Source organism: Neopsephotus bourkii, unplaced genomic scaffold (assembly GCF_033783945.1).
Source record: "Neopsephotus bourkii isolate Nb327-2 ecotype Australia unplaced genomic scaffold, CSIRO-AGI_Nbou_v1 NB_1388, whole genome shotgun sequence".
Taxonomy (NCBI): Eukaryota; Metazoa; Chordata; class Aves; order Psittaciformes; family Psittacidae; genus Neopsephotus; species Neopsephotus bourkii.
In genome coordinates, this window is record NW_026901866.1 from 3,714,720 (window position 1) to 3,731,473 (window position 16,754).

General features: G+C 33.8%; 1 protein-coding gene across 4 annotated transcripts in view; it reads left to right on the forward strand.

The window, feature by feature from the left end:
• The window catches only part of NOVA1 (NOVA alternative splicing regulator 1), a 153,528-nt gene that overhangs the window by 44,388 nt on the left and 92,386 nt on the right, over window positions 1–16,754 (forward strand). Inside the window, exon 1 of one of the 4 annotated variants that reach the window (XM_061367655.1) lies at window positions 14,714–14,763. The exons of the other annotated variants lie outside the window; for them this stretch is intronic. The gene's annotated coding sequence lies outside the window, so the exon portion shown is untranslated. Of the gene's footprint in view, window positions 1–14,713; window positions 14,764–16,754 lie in introns of those variants that run through there. 4 annotated transcript variants of the gene reach the window in all.

Sequence of the window (16,754 nt, forward strand, 5' to 3'; positions counted from 1 at the left end):
CTTCTAGGAATCATCTGTAGTACAATTCCAGTGTTTCAGTATGGTCTGAGTGCTTAAAGAAGTCTATGGCTTTCTTTACATTTTTAACAGACCACCTTTGATGTGTGAATGACCATACGTTTGGTGGTTAGCTAGCTCTTTTACATATAAAACCAGTAATTCAGTCATTTATCTTAGAATAATGTGATATATATCACAGTACATATGATTTCCAATTAAATTAAAATTTCTGTATAAAACCAAATAGGAGAGGAAGATATAACACTTTAGGAAGACAGAACACTTTCTTTTATCTTAAGAACAAAAAAAATTGTTTTCACCAGGATAGGATAAAGCTGTGCTGCATCATGAGAAATGCTGCTATTTCTTTGGAAAAATCATGGGAGAGTTTGATTGTTAGTGCTGGATCACTATCACCATGAATCGCGTAGCTTTTCATTTTAAAGTGAAATTCTTTTTTTCCTTGGACATTTTGATATCTTTTTCCTTCTTTTATACCAGGTAAAGATGTATGTGAGAGGTCTATCTCAGTGCAGTCATGTTTCCGTCACTAATTTGTTCCTTACCCTATTCCTCCTTTAGTCAGCTTAACTCCCCTGTATGTACCCTCTGTTCCCCCCTGCTAATTTAAGATGGAGATGCAAAGTTAAGAAATAAAGGTGTTACATTTTTATATATAAGCTCAAATCTGTTTCAGTTGTCTTTGTCAGATAGGGACTTTTATTTATGTCTTTTGTGTAAGTGCCTTGCTAGTTCTTAGCCTAACTTGTAAACAGAAATATTTACTTGTGCTAACGAAATCAAATTCAATCAGATGGAGATACGGAGTTTGGCAACTTATGTAGTAAGAATTGCTATTAGCCTTATTGATACTATTTTGTTCTATTTTAGTAACTGTTGTGAAGATTGACATATAGCCCTATTTACAGTATTACCGAATAACTGATGTTAGAAGGGACCTCTGGAGGTCATCTTGTCCAACCCCTCAGTTCAGGCAGAGACATGTAGAGCCAGTTGCCCTGTATCATGATACTCAGGTCACAGAACAAAGAAGGAACTGGAGCTCCTTGACAGTAGCTGGAAATAGTTTGGCAGAATGATTAATGCAGTCTGTAGCTGGTTTTCTGTCAGTGCATTAAAAGTAAAGGTTATGGGCTGAGTAAGTTCTAACAATCAGTAATTAGCCTCCATATGAGTTTTGCTATCTTTGATTTAAAACTGGCTCAGTGAGGTTTTTTTGTTTGTTGTTGGTGGTTTTGTTTTTCTTTTGTTTTTTTTTTTTTTTTGTTTGCTTTTCCTCCTCAAGAAGTTATTTCAGAAAGTCGTTCTCAGTTATTTGTACTTGCCACTAGTTATTTGAGGTACACCACTAAAGCTGTTAAACTGTGCCACAACTATTTTACAGGGTAGAAAGTTAACTCTTTTGATATGTTAGTTATTACTGTAGTGGGGGTGAAGTTTTCACTCGGTCTGATGCTTGTGGATGTTGAAAAATCAAACTCTGTTGCTTTGCTTTCCCAATAGAATGAAATTTGAGCGTGATCTAATTCTTAAATCTTCTGGTTTTATTGTTAGTCCTTTTTTTTTCAGTTATGTTGAGGACCTGGACATTAGAAATTGCACTCTTTTTCCTTTCAGAGTTGAAAGACTTTCACAAACGTAAGAAATTCTTATATGCAGTGCAACTTTTTATTCTGCTAATGTATTTGTTTGCAGTTGGTAAATAGAAAGTTGACAGTGGATTGTGAATTAGGTTTGCAGCCTCTAATAAACTTTTTTGTTATCTACCTGTTAGCATTTCCATGACAGGTACTGAAAAAGGAAGTGCAGAAATAATATACGAGCTCTGGAATTTATTTTACATATTGAGAAATTTATTCATTGTAGTAGCTGTGTTGGTGCACTGTGAAGAGATGTTGGATTAGCGCATCTTGTTTGGTAGACAGAGCTGAAGCATGGTGCATTTTTATGCAATAGTAAAACTTAATTTAAAGCAAAATTTGGATCTTGAGATAATTATACATGACTCTTTTAGTGCTGGTTGAGAAAATGAGGTAGCTCAAATTCTAAGTTCAATATCAATATTTAAAATTATTTTTCATTTTGCTTGGTATATCTGCCTGATTTTCACTATTGATCAGGGAAAACACAGTGGTCCAGTTGAGTATCTTAACGGGATATAGACATATATATGTTTTATTGAGCAGTGAGGTATGTATGAAAATATTTTTTTTTGCTTTTAATAGGCACTGTGTCATGTAACAACTACTATGTTACAGAGCAAACTATGTATCCATTTTTACAGGTTTAAAATACTTTAAAAATCTGTTGAAGCTTAGGTAAAATTTTTTTATGTCACTACCTAAATTTGACTGGTTTTAAGTAAATGGAATACAGATGGTCATCCCTAGGAAACTGCTGATAAGTAACAAATTTATTAAATCTTTGTGTTCCTGTGTACAGCAGCACTTTTGTTGTTTTGATGGTAGCTGAGCAGGTACAGTATTCTGAGTTTGCTCTTTAGAATTACTCATTTGTTTTTTTATTTGATTTTAAATTTTATTCTAGAATCCTTTTTCTAAGCCAAAGTTTTTTGGCAGTCTTTTACTTCTGTCATGCTGATATATTTCAGCTGTGATTCCACTTGTAAGAGGTCTTGTCTAGCAGGGCTTCTAATGGTGTCAGGTCCAGCTTCCCTTTCTAGTTTTCCTTTGTTATTTTGAAGTCCTGGTTTAGTTAACGTATATAGATATTAATAGTGATATGCCAGTGCTTTGTATTTTTATTAAACTTGTATTTACTGACATCAAAGGAATCACCCTACTGATTGCAATGTGAGGGAAGAGTTTTTATGAGCCTTTTGGACGATCTCAACCTCAGTTTCAGTTAGATATTGCTAGCATGTATGTGAAAGTAACATTTAAAATGTAATTTCATTAGGTTAAAATGGAATGGAATAGTGTATACAGTTCACTTTTTTTGTTTAAATTCACTTCAGTTTTTCTTAACATTTTTCTGTTTATGTAATAGTGCCCAAATGTGAGGTCCTAATATAATGCAAAGCACTTTTTACCCTTAATTTATAAATAGAGTGCATTGAAGGCATGAAACCTTAAAAAGGAAAGATCACACCTGCTGACAAACATGTCTTACTCCATATTTTACAACACCATTACGGTCATCACCAAGATCTTTTTCATAACTAGTACAAGAGTACTAAGGACCCAATGATCCAGTAGACACTGGTATTTTATATTTTTCAGGAGCACAATGGAGCTGAGCTGATCCTGCCAACTTCCTCTACGTTTTCTGGGACCATGAAAGAACTGTCAACCCTACCTTTTAACATTGACTTATTTTTAGCTAATTTCTGTAAACTATTCATCAAATCCCAAGATCAAAGAGTCATTTGTAATAAATTTGTAAGACACTTTTAAGAAGGAGCTAAAATGACTAGAATTCTGGGCACTGAGATTTTTTGCTATTGTACTTTCATCAGTTTCACAAATAATTTTAATATTTGAATATTAGTATGAGGGCATAAGGCTCAAAATTGAAATATCAGTTGTCTAACACATCTCCCTTTCAAAAGAACTGTTCACTTAAGGAAATCAATGTGGTTTTTTTCTGTACAAATAATGGCCTGAGATTGTAAATAAATACTGAAGTTGGTTTATATTTTATGTATCTGGTGTTAATTTTATTTAAATACTTAGCACAGATAATGCCTTTTTAAATATCTTAATATTTAGCTCACCTTGTTTTTTTAGGTGCATGCAATTAAATTTTCCCATCCTTTATCTACGTTCTTGTTTTCATTAAGAATTAACTCTGATTTTGCACAAGTGCATTTATATCCCATTCTTGTTCGACTAATGAGAACCTTTCATGTGATTTCAGTAGGAGCTAGATTCTTATGCTTATAGAACTACATTATTAGTCTCTTGCACTGAATATGGAGTGCAACATCAATAAAGCCATGACTGCTTTAATGTTGATGGTTTAGGATTCTGTCAGGCAATGGGAGTCAATTTATTGCTATTAAGATATTTTTATTTTTTTTTTTTAAACAAAACCCTTATATAATTTATTTTGGTTTTTTTTTGAGATAGTACAAACACTTGTGTGAATTTGTGGGAATAAACAGTAGCCTCTCCCCTCACAATCCTATATTCAAAATGAGAGCAGACAGTGGGATCTTAATTTGAAAGACTGATTTTATTGAAGTGATATTGTATAGAGGATCTTCATGGTATTTTATTGATGATTTCAAGGAATAATTTGCAAGTCAGAAGAAATTCATTGTATATGAAAAATCACTTGAATGATACCTTGGACCTATTTGTTTGTCTTGATAATTTTGCTTTTGGACCATGTGTAGAGTCCGTAGGCTCATCTGTTTCAGTCCTGTATTAACTGTTTTTTATATAAGCAGCATGAAAAAATGCTTATACGCACTCAGTGATAAATGATCTGGCATTTGCTGGTAGTGTTGATTTGGTTTGACATTAACGTAGATACATTAATGTGTAGTTTTAAGTGATAGCATGCTGTGTTTAGAATTTAGCGTTTTCAGTAATTACTGATTATTTACTTTTTCCTTTACACTTTTGCAATTTGCATGTGTCCTGACTTGCATTCTTTTGATACACATGGATGCATGTGCTGGATGGGATGCTGTTCTGATTTAGAGTTAGATTTATTATGTTGAGCAGATATGTCCTTATCTTTTATTTGGTACAGAAATCTTTACTGTTATAGTGGCTAATTTTATGAACTTATGTTTATTTTTTTCTCATAGCTAAGTTTTCAAAATGAAAGACAATAATATGCATTCTTGTATTTAGCTGTGATGAAGTTGAGTAAAAAATTCAAATCTTAGTTTTATGTCTTTATTTTCCTGGTTTTAAATGATATGCATATGTAGAAAGAATCTTTAAATTATCATATTGGTTTTTCTTACACATTTACTGTATGTTCCTATTTAAAATATGCATATGGAATATGTAGTTTTATAGAAAGACAAGAGTTAGTGTATGTTCATGTGTAATTTTGATCCCATTAGTTGACTTGTAGTAGTGTATAGATAACATTTCTAAATGTAGTCTTCAGTAATTATAAAAAACAGTGTTACTGGTTAATGCTTTCAGGATAATGGATAATTTTACTAGGCTACAAGGACACGGTTCTTGCATCAGTTTCCATTCTAAAAATTGGCTTTGAGGAGGGACAGAACATATGATAAAACGTAACATTTTAATTAAAAATGTGGATTGAAACTATAGTCTGAACAGTACTGGTTCCGTAGAATAAGCTTTCCCCAATCCGTTCCAATTAAAACATGGCAAAGCCCTCATACTGTACATGTAGTCTCAGATAACTTAAAAAGAATAGGTTAAAAGCTTTCATCCTCTAGGGTAGATGTTGCATGTTTGTTCATAAAGTGAATGGACTATAGGTGCACAGCTATTTGAAGAAGCTTGCTGTTAAGAGAGTCCCACTGGAGACTTTCAGAAGCTGTTACACTGCTTAAAATAGGAAAATCATTTGTTTCCTTTACAGGCAAAGAATTAAATAAAGAAGTCTTTCTGGCAATATTGTATTCTTAATCTATTGCTGATTACATGCAGTAACTGCGCCTATTTTATTAGATGGCTGATGAAAAATGCAGAAAATCACAGCGTAAAGGAAGTGATTAAATCTTACTGCCAAGGTCACATAGTGACAGTAGAACTGCTGTAGAAGAGGCAGAACAGCTGTAGAAGACCTGTGCAATATAATTTATGAAGGAAGAGGAAAGATAACAGTACTGATCTTTACTAGAGTAGCTCTCTTTTCTGTTCCATCCCCATACACTGCCACTCATCTGTCTTTCTGAACCAAACCATACTTTCTCTGAAGATTCTTTACTGTTGCTTTAAGAGCTTACCAAATTGTAGCAGCAAACATGTGATTGATGCATTTAAAATCTGTACTTCACCTGCAGAGTTGCTAAGCAAGACCTTGAGCTCTGAAATGGAGCTAAAGTTTACAAGAGGTCAGAAAAATGGGTGATAATTCACCACTGCCATTTTAGAAATTGATATGTAAAAGTTTTAAATAAACTCTGTTGTTATTAAGGCTGCCTGGCCATTGTGAAACAAAACTTCCAGAGGGCCTCTGTTTTGGGAAATGAGTCAGTACTTTGACTTGGTACTTTTATGGTATCGTATGGCTTGGGTTTTGCTAGGACTCTCCATTTCCATTTTAAAATCATAACTGTGTAATCACTATGGTATGATTTCTGTGTTTGTTCCATAGTATAATCTTAAGAAGCCTTTTGCCTTTAACTGTTGAGAGTTTGACGTTTACACTTTTCTCTTTTTATAACATTTGTGAAAAGTTACGGTCATTTGTTGAGCTGGAGGAGGGGAAGATTTCACAGAGATAAATAGATGCAGGAAATTCAGCAGTTTATCTTTTGAGGCCAGTACAACATAATTTGTACATTTCTGTAGGTGTCTTTGAGAAACAGCACCAACATATTCTGTATTTTATTAATTATACTTGAGATTTAAATCTTATTGTAAGAAGTTTTCCATGTCTCACGAGAAATACTGAGCGGATTTATACTAATTTGGTATTCTGGAGTGATGACAGAGGTCTGAAAGTGTCCTTACATTCTCTGGCTGACTTGTCCTGCTTTGATCAATTGAATCTTTGGTATGTTGAAGTTATACTTCCCTTTGTATTGCCATTGATAATTACTGAGAATTTATTTAGACTCGATAGCGGTATGCCAATGGTTCTTTGTTAAGAAGCTCTGTTATTAATTGGCACAGTAAAGCCATATGAAAATGTATTTAAATACTAAAGGTTTAATTTATAAACACATTATTTCTCCTTTTGTGGAAGGTTACGTGGTAACTTGAATTTTAGCATTTTTACCTAAGTAGGTCATTCTGTCTTGCCTCTCCATCTTTGACCTTTTAGGGAAAATAATTGCTTTAGATGCTTGAATAATCACATATTTTGAGCTAAATTACCTCAATGTCTGCTCTGGTGTTTACAGAAATAAAGAGGAACCCTGTTTTAGTCATATGAATATGGCATGGAAGTGGTAGTCATATAAGCGAAACAGGGACAGGATTTCTAAGACTTAATTTTGAAATTTTATCTAGGACAGACTGTCAGACTTGCACTTGATCTATTCCCTTTGAATTCTCAAGTACTAACTTGAATTCTCAAGTTACTCTCTAAACAGTAGTTCAGTTACTGTTGTCTTGGATCTTGCTGCGATCATCTAATCGGATCTAAAAACAAGACAGGAATTGCCACTTGAGGCTCTTCATTAAGTAGCCCAACTTCTGCTTCAGAAGTTTAGAGAAGCAATATAGGTTCATCATATAAAATTAACAATCTTATGTTTTTAAAGACTAAAATTTTATTACCTCTGTTTCCTTTTTGTTTGTTGCTGTCTTAAGTAGTGACAAACCTCTTCTCTGTTGAGTTACTATGTGCTTTGTTTTTTTTTTAAAACCAAACCAAAACCAAAACAAACAAACAAAAAAAACACCACAAACCCAAACCAACAAACACAGCCAAATCTAAGGTTTCCTTCATTTCTTTTTATCCAAATACGACTATATGGAAATGGCCATCATTTGTCAGGTCTATTTTACTTTAGTTTTGAATCTGTGATGTGAGGTTAGCAAGAGTGAATTAAGGGTGGGGTTTTATTTATGGGGCTTCATTTTGTCTGCCACACTTGAAGAGAAGGCTGCGTGGAGACCTCATAGCAACCTTCCAGTATCTGAAGGGGGCATACAGGGATGCTGGGAATGGACTCTTCATTAGGGACTGTAGTGATAGGACAGGGGGTAATGGGTTAAAACTTAAAGAGGGGAAGTTTAAATTGGATATAAGGAGGAAATTCTTTCCTGTTAGGTTGGTGAGGCACTGGAAAAGGTTGCCCAAGGAGGTTGTGAATGCTCCATCCCTGGCAGTGTTCAAGGCCAGGTTGGACGAGGCCTTGGGTGATAGGGTTTATTGTGAGGTGTCCCTGCCCATGGCAGGGGGGTTGGAGCTTGATGATCTTAAGGTCCTTTCCAGCCCATTACCCCTTATCCTATCACTACAGTCCCTAATGATGGTCTGTCAAATGCTAAGGATTAGTGCATGGTGTAACCTTAAAGGTGAAAACAGGGCTCTTGAGAATTGTATGTTTGCTCTTACAAGAGAATGTGTTTTCTCCAATTTAAGTTATCATTATTTTGCAATAATTATTCTGTTTTGTTGTTTTGGGAGAACTACTGTGTTTATATTTCACAATGTGAAACATCAGGTGTGTGGGAATACTGGATGGGCAGGCAATACAGTATTTTGCCAATTTTTCACAGCACATTTAGTTTCTGAGTGTCTTCAGAACAATCTGAAAAAATTATTTTCAGCTTCGTTGCATATGTATATTCTTCTCCTGTTGAACTCTGCAGTAGGCTTGACGAAAGTTCATTTGCAGTATACGTTCAGTTTTCTATGTGTTTGTATGTTACATATTACGTAACTCATCAAAGAAGCGTTTCAGACATGATTTAAGCTGCATTAATATGAAACAAAATACTAGTTCTGATAATGTCTCTCTTGACACTGGGTTGTCTTGAATTAACTTTCATGCATCAGAAGTATGTCAATTACTACAATATCTGTGCCTTCAAAGTCTCGTGCGGTTATGGTTTAGTATTTTTCTTGCCTCATAAAGTAGTTTAATGTTGAACAAGTCTATTTTGCAGGTGTATTTATTGAGACTTTAATTTTTGTTTTCAAAGGTAAAGTAAGTTACGGCTTACAAAGAAAGGCTTATTCACAATGCTATGTCTTTATTTCCTGAATTAACTAATATTGACAAGGTTGTCCTTCAGAGGGTTGTAATACAGTATTTAATTATCAATTGTAGTTTCAGTAGCCTTTGTAACAAGATCATAATTATCTTGCATGTAATCATTGGCTGATACACTGAGCAGCCCATCTACGATTCATTTTTCGCAATTACTCACTTTGTAGCCTTGAGACATAGAGAACTCCATGCTTCTTTTGACAATTAAGCATTGTTAATTGTTAAAGGTATTCTGATTCTTCCCATTCTACTTTGGACATGACCTTGAATCTAGTTGGGAGTGACAGTCTTCTAGGCTGTGTAAGCATTCAGTCTCAAATAACCAAATAGTTATTTCGTACCTGAGCTTTCTCTTCACTGTCCATATTAATAACAAGAAGGCTGGATATTGTACACTGGTACCAAATTGTGGTAATTGGAAAGTTACCTAAATGCCAGATAAACCAATTAAGAAGATATGTCTGCTTTTCAGATTAGAGAAGGTATCTTAGGTAACGTTTAATATTTAATAATACATAATAATGAAGTCTTCAGAGCTTTAGAAGTCTGAGCTATTTCAGTTTGAACTGCAACAAGATCAGCCCTTACCCGCTAATGGTAGGTTAATGACAGTACAAATTTACAATGTAGTAGAATATTGAAGCTGGTTTTAGTGGGTAGATGTTCATGGTTTCTTAGTTATTTTGTCTAATAGAAAATAACAGAGCAAGAACTCTCCAGACCTGTTTTATTGTGATGTATATGCAGTAAAATTGTAAATAAAAATATGCAAAGATGGAGGTATCCAATATTAAGTCATACACTATTAAAAGCTGAAATGCCCATAGTTTAAACTTTGGTTAAACAGCAGCATGGCTTTTTTCATTTTAGGTTAGCGGTGTTTATATACTTCTAGTAACTTCATGTCTATTGCAGTAATTTACTATATTTGACTTTCGCTTATGCAGTGTAATGGAAATCTATTTTTTTTTTTGTATGAACCTTGCTTATTTTAATACTTTGGAAAAAATCCTGTGGTTAGTGTGAATGAGGTAAGGCATACTGAGAAATACGCTGTCGTAGTATTTGATGGAAAATTGTGTGGTTTTTTTACAATGATTTTGTCTGTTACTTTTTTCAGGTATAACAAATCAGTATGAACTACAGATATATCAAAACAAGAATATTGTAATAACAATTCAAAGTAGTTTTATTAAATCTTTATATGAATTAAAATTATGTATTCTTACATGTTTAGAAATGTATAAGCATGAATAATAAGTGTATGTTGCATGCTTTCTGGTGGTAGTATGCTTTCTTACTAATGAATTTTCTGAAGCGTAATAAAATATATTTTAGCTCATCACATTTCTACCTTCTTCCAGGTGTTGTCATTTTCTCCTGTGTTGGAATTCTTAATTTTGTGTACTAGAGTTAGTACAAAACTAACTAGAGTTAAACTGTAGATAGTTAAGTTGTCAAAACATCAGTCTAGTTTTGATGAAGTCCATATATTCAGCTTTTGTTAAAATCAATTTTTCAAATTTCATTAAACTTCTCTAACATTAGAGAAAGCTGAGTCTCAGTTCCCAGCAATCAAAACTATGTAATTTTCAGGGATCTGAGTACAATATGTCTTTTAAACTTTGAACAAGATAGTTTTCCCCTAATCTCCTCACATTAATAGCACTCAAAAACTAACTAAATGAAAGGCTTTTCTCAACATCCCTCAAACAGGGGTGGCTTGCTACGCTTACGGTCATGTGAGTTGTGCAAAATTTCTGATCTGTTTACTCACTAGAAAACGTGACAGCCAGGCTGTCACTAGAAAAAGGAAAAAAAAAACCAAACACCAAACAATTTCCCGATCTTCATGTTAAAATCTGCAGCTTTCTCATGTGCTATAATGCTTATGCTGCTTAAAGTTTGCTCATTTGCTAAACGCAGTAGTCTGTGTGTAGTGATATGCTAACGTTAGTGGAGTTGTAGTTCTGTTTTATGGCCTTTTAAAAATCTTTTTTAGTTTAATCTTAGTTGTGAATTTCACAGAGATGCAGCACTTACTTTGGATGCACTTTGCCAAGCAGTTGCTATTTTATGGAGAGACATTTAGACTCTCTTAAAAAAAAAAAAGAAAATAAATAAAAGTTGGAGCAGCTGAAGAGGATTATGCCACCAAATCCTGACTTAGACAAGGATCTCCTTGTGAGGCTTCAAAGTTCTTGCTGTTGCCACCCTCACCATATGTATCTCAACTTGGATTTTGGGCTGGGTAGCCTCTCTGCTTACTTTATAGTTGCATCTGCCCAAGTGACATTTTGGTTTATTCTGACTTTACTCTGCATTGTGCATGCTTGTATGCACTTTCTCCTTCTGAAATATGCTATGGAGTACAATTTTGTTCTCTCCCAAAGCAGGAGATGAAAGCTTTGTGGTCTAACAATGAATAGAGGTAATAAATATTACAAAGGTCAGTCTTGTATAAGCATATGATACGTACTTTATGGATGCACATTAGTTCTTGATTTTGTTATCCAAATAATATTTCAACTGAAGTATAAGCTCTTTCTAATGTGAAAAGCAACTGTTGTGTCATTGGCATGTTGTAGTAGTTGCTTACAAAAAAGTGCCTTTTGTTTCAGTTTGCTTTCAACTCAATGTCTTGTTTACTAGTATTTAGAATGTATTATTGTGGAGGAGAATAAGAGTGTTAATGTTTGTTTTCCTTCAGGTCTTCAATATACGATGTAGTTGTAAAAGGCGTAAAAATATGTAATCACTAGTATTTCTAACTCAAAACAGAAGGCTACAATGCAATGTAGTACTAAAGGGAAAGTTGTTGCTAATATATCTTTAAAACCATTTTCTTGCAACACTGACATAAATCTAGTTCCACAACATGCAGTGTTCTAATGAGGATGTCCTGTCATATTAGAGAGGTAAAATAAAACTGCCTTTTAAATTACCGTCAAGTCATAGGGCTTTTTTTTCTAAGGCAATGCGAACATTTTGGTTGTATGTCTAGGATTCTGGAAGAGTAAGTTAGCTGTTTGTCATGTAACTACATTTTGCTTGCAGAACACTGAGCAGCTGTTTGAAGACTCACTTCTACTGTTCAAGTTTCTGCTTCTAACTAAAGATAATTGTAAAATTGACAAAACCAGAATTAGATAATCTAGGCAATTAAATTTTGTCATTAAGCAAACTTGTCAAATTTAGGAAATTTAAAAAGGTTTACTGAAATGCCTTTCCAACAGCCTATGAAAATATATGCATGTATGTGTTTATATATTAAAGTAGGAGTTCCTTTGCAAAAGAAATGCTTTTGAGTATTTTCCCACCTGCATATACAGAATCTTGGCACAAAGTGAAGTATTTTCTATCCAGTTACATTTTAGTTTTGAAAAACTTAAGTGCTTCAAATAACTCCCCAATAACTTTTTTCTCTTTTTCTCTAAAATTATCGTGTATGTGCCATCATACCTAAAAAGAAATACAGATGTTATCTGCAACTTTTGAGAAGACCTTTGTCTTTACTGTCAAAACCAGAAGTGTCCAAAAGCTGCTGTTGGAAATGAAGAAATCCCAAGCCCATCTTGGTCTCTTCCTTTAAATACAGCAGTCTACATAGTTTCACTTTATCTACATGCTTTCTAAAAAATAAGCTATATAATTTTATCTGTTTCCTTGATACATGAATATGAGTTTTCTGAATATTTCCCTTTTCTCATGACTAGCTGAGTTTTTATTGCAGTTACAGCAGTAGTATTTCTGGATGGATGTAATGCTTGGACAGTTGCCACCTCTTGCAGTTTTGAAGTTTGAAAAAAAATCTGATAAACCTACTGATTACATATTTGAAAATAAGATTTACAGGATCAGAAAACATACACGTGTACAAGAGCTTGTGACTTTGTTGAAAAAGATCTTTTTTCCTATTTTTTAACTCTGTATTGTTTTCACGGAGGCTATTTAGATTTGATTAGACTATAAAATATAGCTTGTGCTTTTATTCATAAGTCTAGTTGGAACATAACTAGTACTAACAAGAAAATTCTTGATGCTGATTTTTCTATAGCTCTTAAATTTTTCCCCTTCATGATTTGATTGTTCATGTAGTAACTGTTAGTATACGGTGCTTTTGTTCATTACCCAGAGAACGCTGAAACAAGTAAATCTTAGTTATTCACTTTCCTGCAATATTTATTAGAATTATTTTTAACTACCAGTTATTTTTTTTTGCCTCTACATATTAAAAAAACAAACTAAAATCAAAAGTTCTGCCAAAACATAGGTTCTAAAGCACAATTAAACCCCTATAAGCATTCTTTAGGCTAAGTGTAGTGTTTGTGACATAATTTCAAGATTGTAGATACAAATCTAAAAATTGTTGTAATTTTTATTTCTCGATTTTTGTCAGGGATATATTGTAGGGCTTCTGCTTTTAAAGGGTCATGTTCCATTGTGGAATCTAATTTTTCCTGTAAGTCCTCCTCTGGCAGCTCTGTTTAAACTTCTGTTTTAACTTCTCTACATATCCCTTAATACATTGATACTCTACATACTTCTGTAGTGGATGAATAATTAGTAAGATGAACAAATCAAATGCTTTTAGTGGTGTTCATCTTGTTCAAGAGTCTCTATTAAAGGTTTCAATTTCTCTTTTTAGCAAGAATATTGTAGGTATACTTGTTTAAAAACAAAGGTAACATTTTTTTTGGTTTTTTTTTTGGTTTTTTTTTTGGTTTTTTTTTTTTTCCCAGAGATCTGAATACAGTGTTAGTTCTTCTGGTATTCATTAGTTTGTAACATGAGCTGTGAAGCATATTAGTCCATACATGCCTAAAAACCTTAGCACTTTCAAACGAGAGAACTAGTTCAAATTGGATATACTTGTAAGAGAAGAGACAGCATATGAGGAGTGTAGTGATTAGATAGGCAAAAAGAACAGATAATTCAGCTTCAGAAATCTGCAGAGCAGTGATGTGGCATTCCATTCAATTTTTTACCAGATATCACAGACTGGAAATGTGAGCTTTGGCTGATACTGCTGGGAAGGAGAGTGCGGCAGGCAGCTGTAATTCCCATCCTGTAAAGGTACTGATATTTAAAGTCTCTGTAGTCCAAATTGGTACACAAAAATACTAAAATGTTAAATTTGGACCTTGGAAACACTTTCAGAGTTCATTTTCTGCCAACCGTTCCTGGATGTTCTGTGGATACATTGACAATTTTTTGCTTTTTAGATGTAAGGAGAAGGTACTTTGGAGTTGCTTGCAGGTTGCTTCCTAAAATACTGTCTTATAATAAGCAGACAACACTATGTGCAGTGCAGTTCTAGTGTTTTTCTAGGGTTTAGCTTGAAGAATAGATTTCTGAAGTCAGTGATATCCAGTTGATTTAAATGAGGCCGGAATTTTCTTCCATGTACTTTAAGTGTGGTTGCTCCAAAATTAAGTTAACCCTTCTCATTGATATTTCTGCCTGAGAAAAGGTAGTTCAATTTTGAGTCTCACCATTAAAAAAAAGATTTTTCAGTTTTATTTTTAACAATGTGATGTTGCTGAAAGGTATTTCAGTGCAGGGTGAGTTGCAGACAGTTGTTCCAGCGCATTCATTGACTATCTTGGTAGCATCAGGTTTGTCTGCAGTGGCATAACAGTTACAATTACGGCTCCTACAGGGAAGAATCAGTAAAAAAGTAAATTTATTTGTGAAATAAGGGTGAATTTTTTCTTCCTGGCTGTGGTATGCTCTTAGGGAATCATAAAACCTAGAGAGTAACTGAACATTAACATGACTCCAGGTACTGTAAAACCCATTCCGTTTTATATATTTTCAGGGAGTATGGAGTACACAGGAAGGAAATGGCATATCGCTGGAAAGTTGCTCTAATTCAGCACAGGATTCTTGTGAGAAATTACTTCTAATATTATATCATCCTATTATGTTATTCACAGTTTATGGTCTAATTTCTTCATCTTTTTATGCCACTTTTCTCATATCAGTAACCACATTAAAATAAATATAGCAGATTAAATAGGCTTTCATCAGTGTTAGCAGTGCACATCTGATAATGTGACAATTTTGTACTGTATATTTCATCATACAGCGTTACGTGAGCTCTTGTGGGCTCAGTAATAAAATTAATTTTCCTTTTTAATAAGGTTGACTAGTTTTTAACATTAAATTTCACTGGCTAACATGAGATTCAAGAAACAAAAATAAGTCTCGGATGCTTTCACTCCAGTGATTTCTTTCTGACAATGATACAAGTAGCACATAGGTAGAAGAAAAAAATAGTACCCTTGCAAAATAATAAAATTCTGCCTTTCTTTGCCTGAGGTTACTACCTTTGTCTAATTTATGATAGCTTATCAAACTTCATTTGTAGCTTGAAGGAAAGTACTTCTCCTTTTCCTGTTTTGTAATGTCAAAGGAGAACCTGAAGGATTTTTTTATTTGTATAGGTACTGGCTTAAGGTTGGCAGTGACACTAACAAAACATATTTTCAGTTGTAATACCAATCTCATTTGGCAAAACTACTGTAAGTGTGAAAAAGACCACAAAGATTAGGTTTTTATCATAGATTTTAAAAAATGGATACACAACATGAAACTGTCTTTTAAGGTACTGGTTTCTTCCGCTATTCTTTTCTTTACGTAGCTGGCATTTGTAGATGATTCATTAAGATGAGCATGAAAAGCTATGGTCAGCTGTATAACCTTTTATTGAACTCTCTCTGCTGATTCATAAATGTACTATCAGATGGAAGGTAGCAGTTCATTTTTTTTCTCCTACCTACAATGCCCAGAAATAGTGCTTGTTTGTATGTTGTTTTGTATTTGGCAGGCATAAGCGTGTTTTTTTTTCTGCATTTTTAATGCATTTTGAACAAAGCAATCCCATATACATAATTGGGTACATGATGTATACCAATACTGAGTTAATCCTGTCTTCCTTTTCTTTGGAGCTTGTCCATTTCAGCTTTTGTTCTATTAGTTAGTGATTTCCTCTTGTTAAAGTGGTATGATTCTACTTTTTCTCACTCCCTCTCTCTGTTCTTTCTGTAGCACATGTACGCAATTTGTACGCATGCATTTCAGTTACTGAGCATGGCTCTGTAGTCATGATCAACTACAAGAAACTGTTATTCATTTGTGACTCCATCTATCGTATATATCATAGTATTTGGTAGGTTGCCTGCCATCATCTCATTTCAGTCTATGTACCAGAGATTTGCTTCCTAAAATTCTTTATTTACTTAAGTGATCTTACACACTGATGTGGTCAGGACTGTGGGTTTTTTTGTTTCTTGTGATGGATCAAATACCTAGTTTTTCTGTCCTTGATTCCTAGGACATCTTGTCTTCACTGTATTCATCTTCTTACAGATACTTGCAACTTGATTATTTTTTAAATCTGATCTCAGTTTTCCTCACAGACACTTCCTTCTTACCTATTTTTGGTTACTGTGGATAAATTATTTTTTCTTCACAAGACTGTAAATTATGTGTCAAATTGCATAACCTATCTATGAAAATTCAGATTGCTTGTGTCTAAACTTTGCTGTTTGTAAAAACATTCAAATGCTTGTTCTTCTTACAGGTTACCAGTGTCTTATCTAGATACTTAAATTTTGTTTCTTCAAAAAGCAGCTTCCAAGGTCATTTGACTAAGGTCTTTCCCTGATGATATCACTTCAATTTCATTGCTTTTTAATTCTATGTCTTCTCAAATGCGAAGTATTGTTCCTGCTCATTGAAGTTTTCTATACTTGAGCTCTTTTCCCTAGAAAGAATTTTATCATATTTGACTCACGGCCCTTGTTAATAACTATAATTGCCCCAAACTATGTGTAATTCCATGCATGAGGAAAGTTCTTCTTAACACATCTGAACT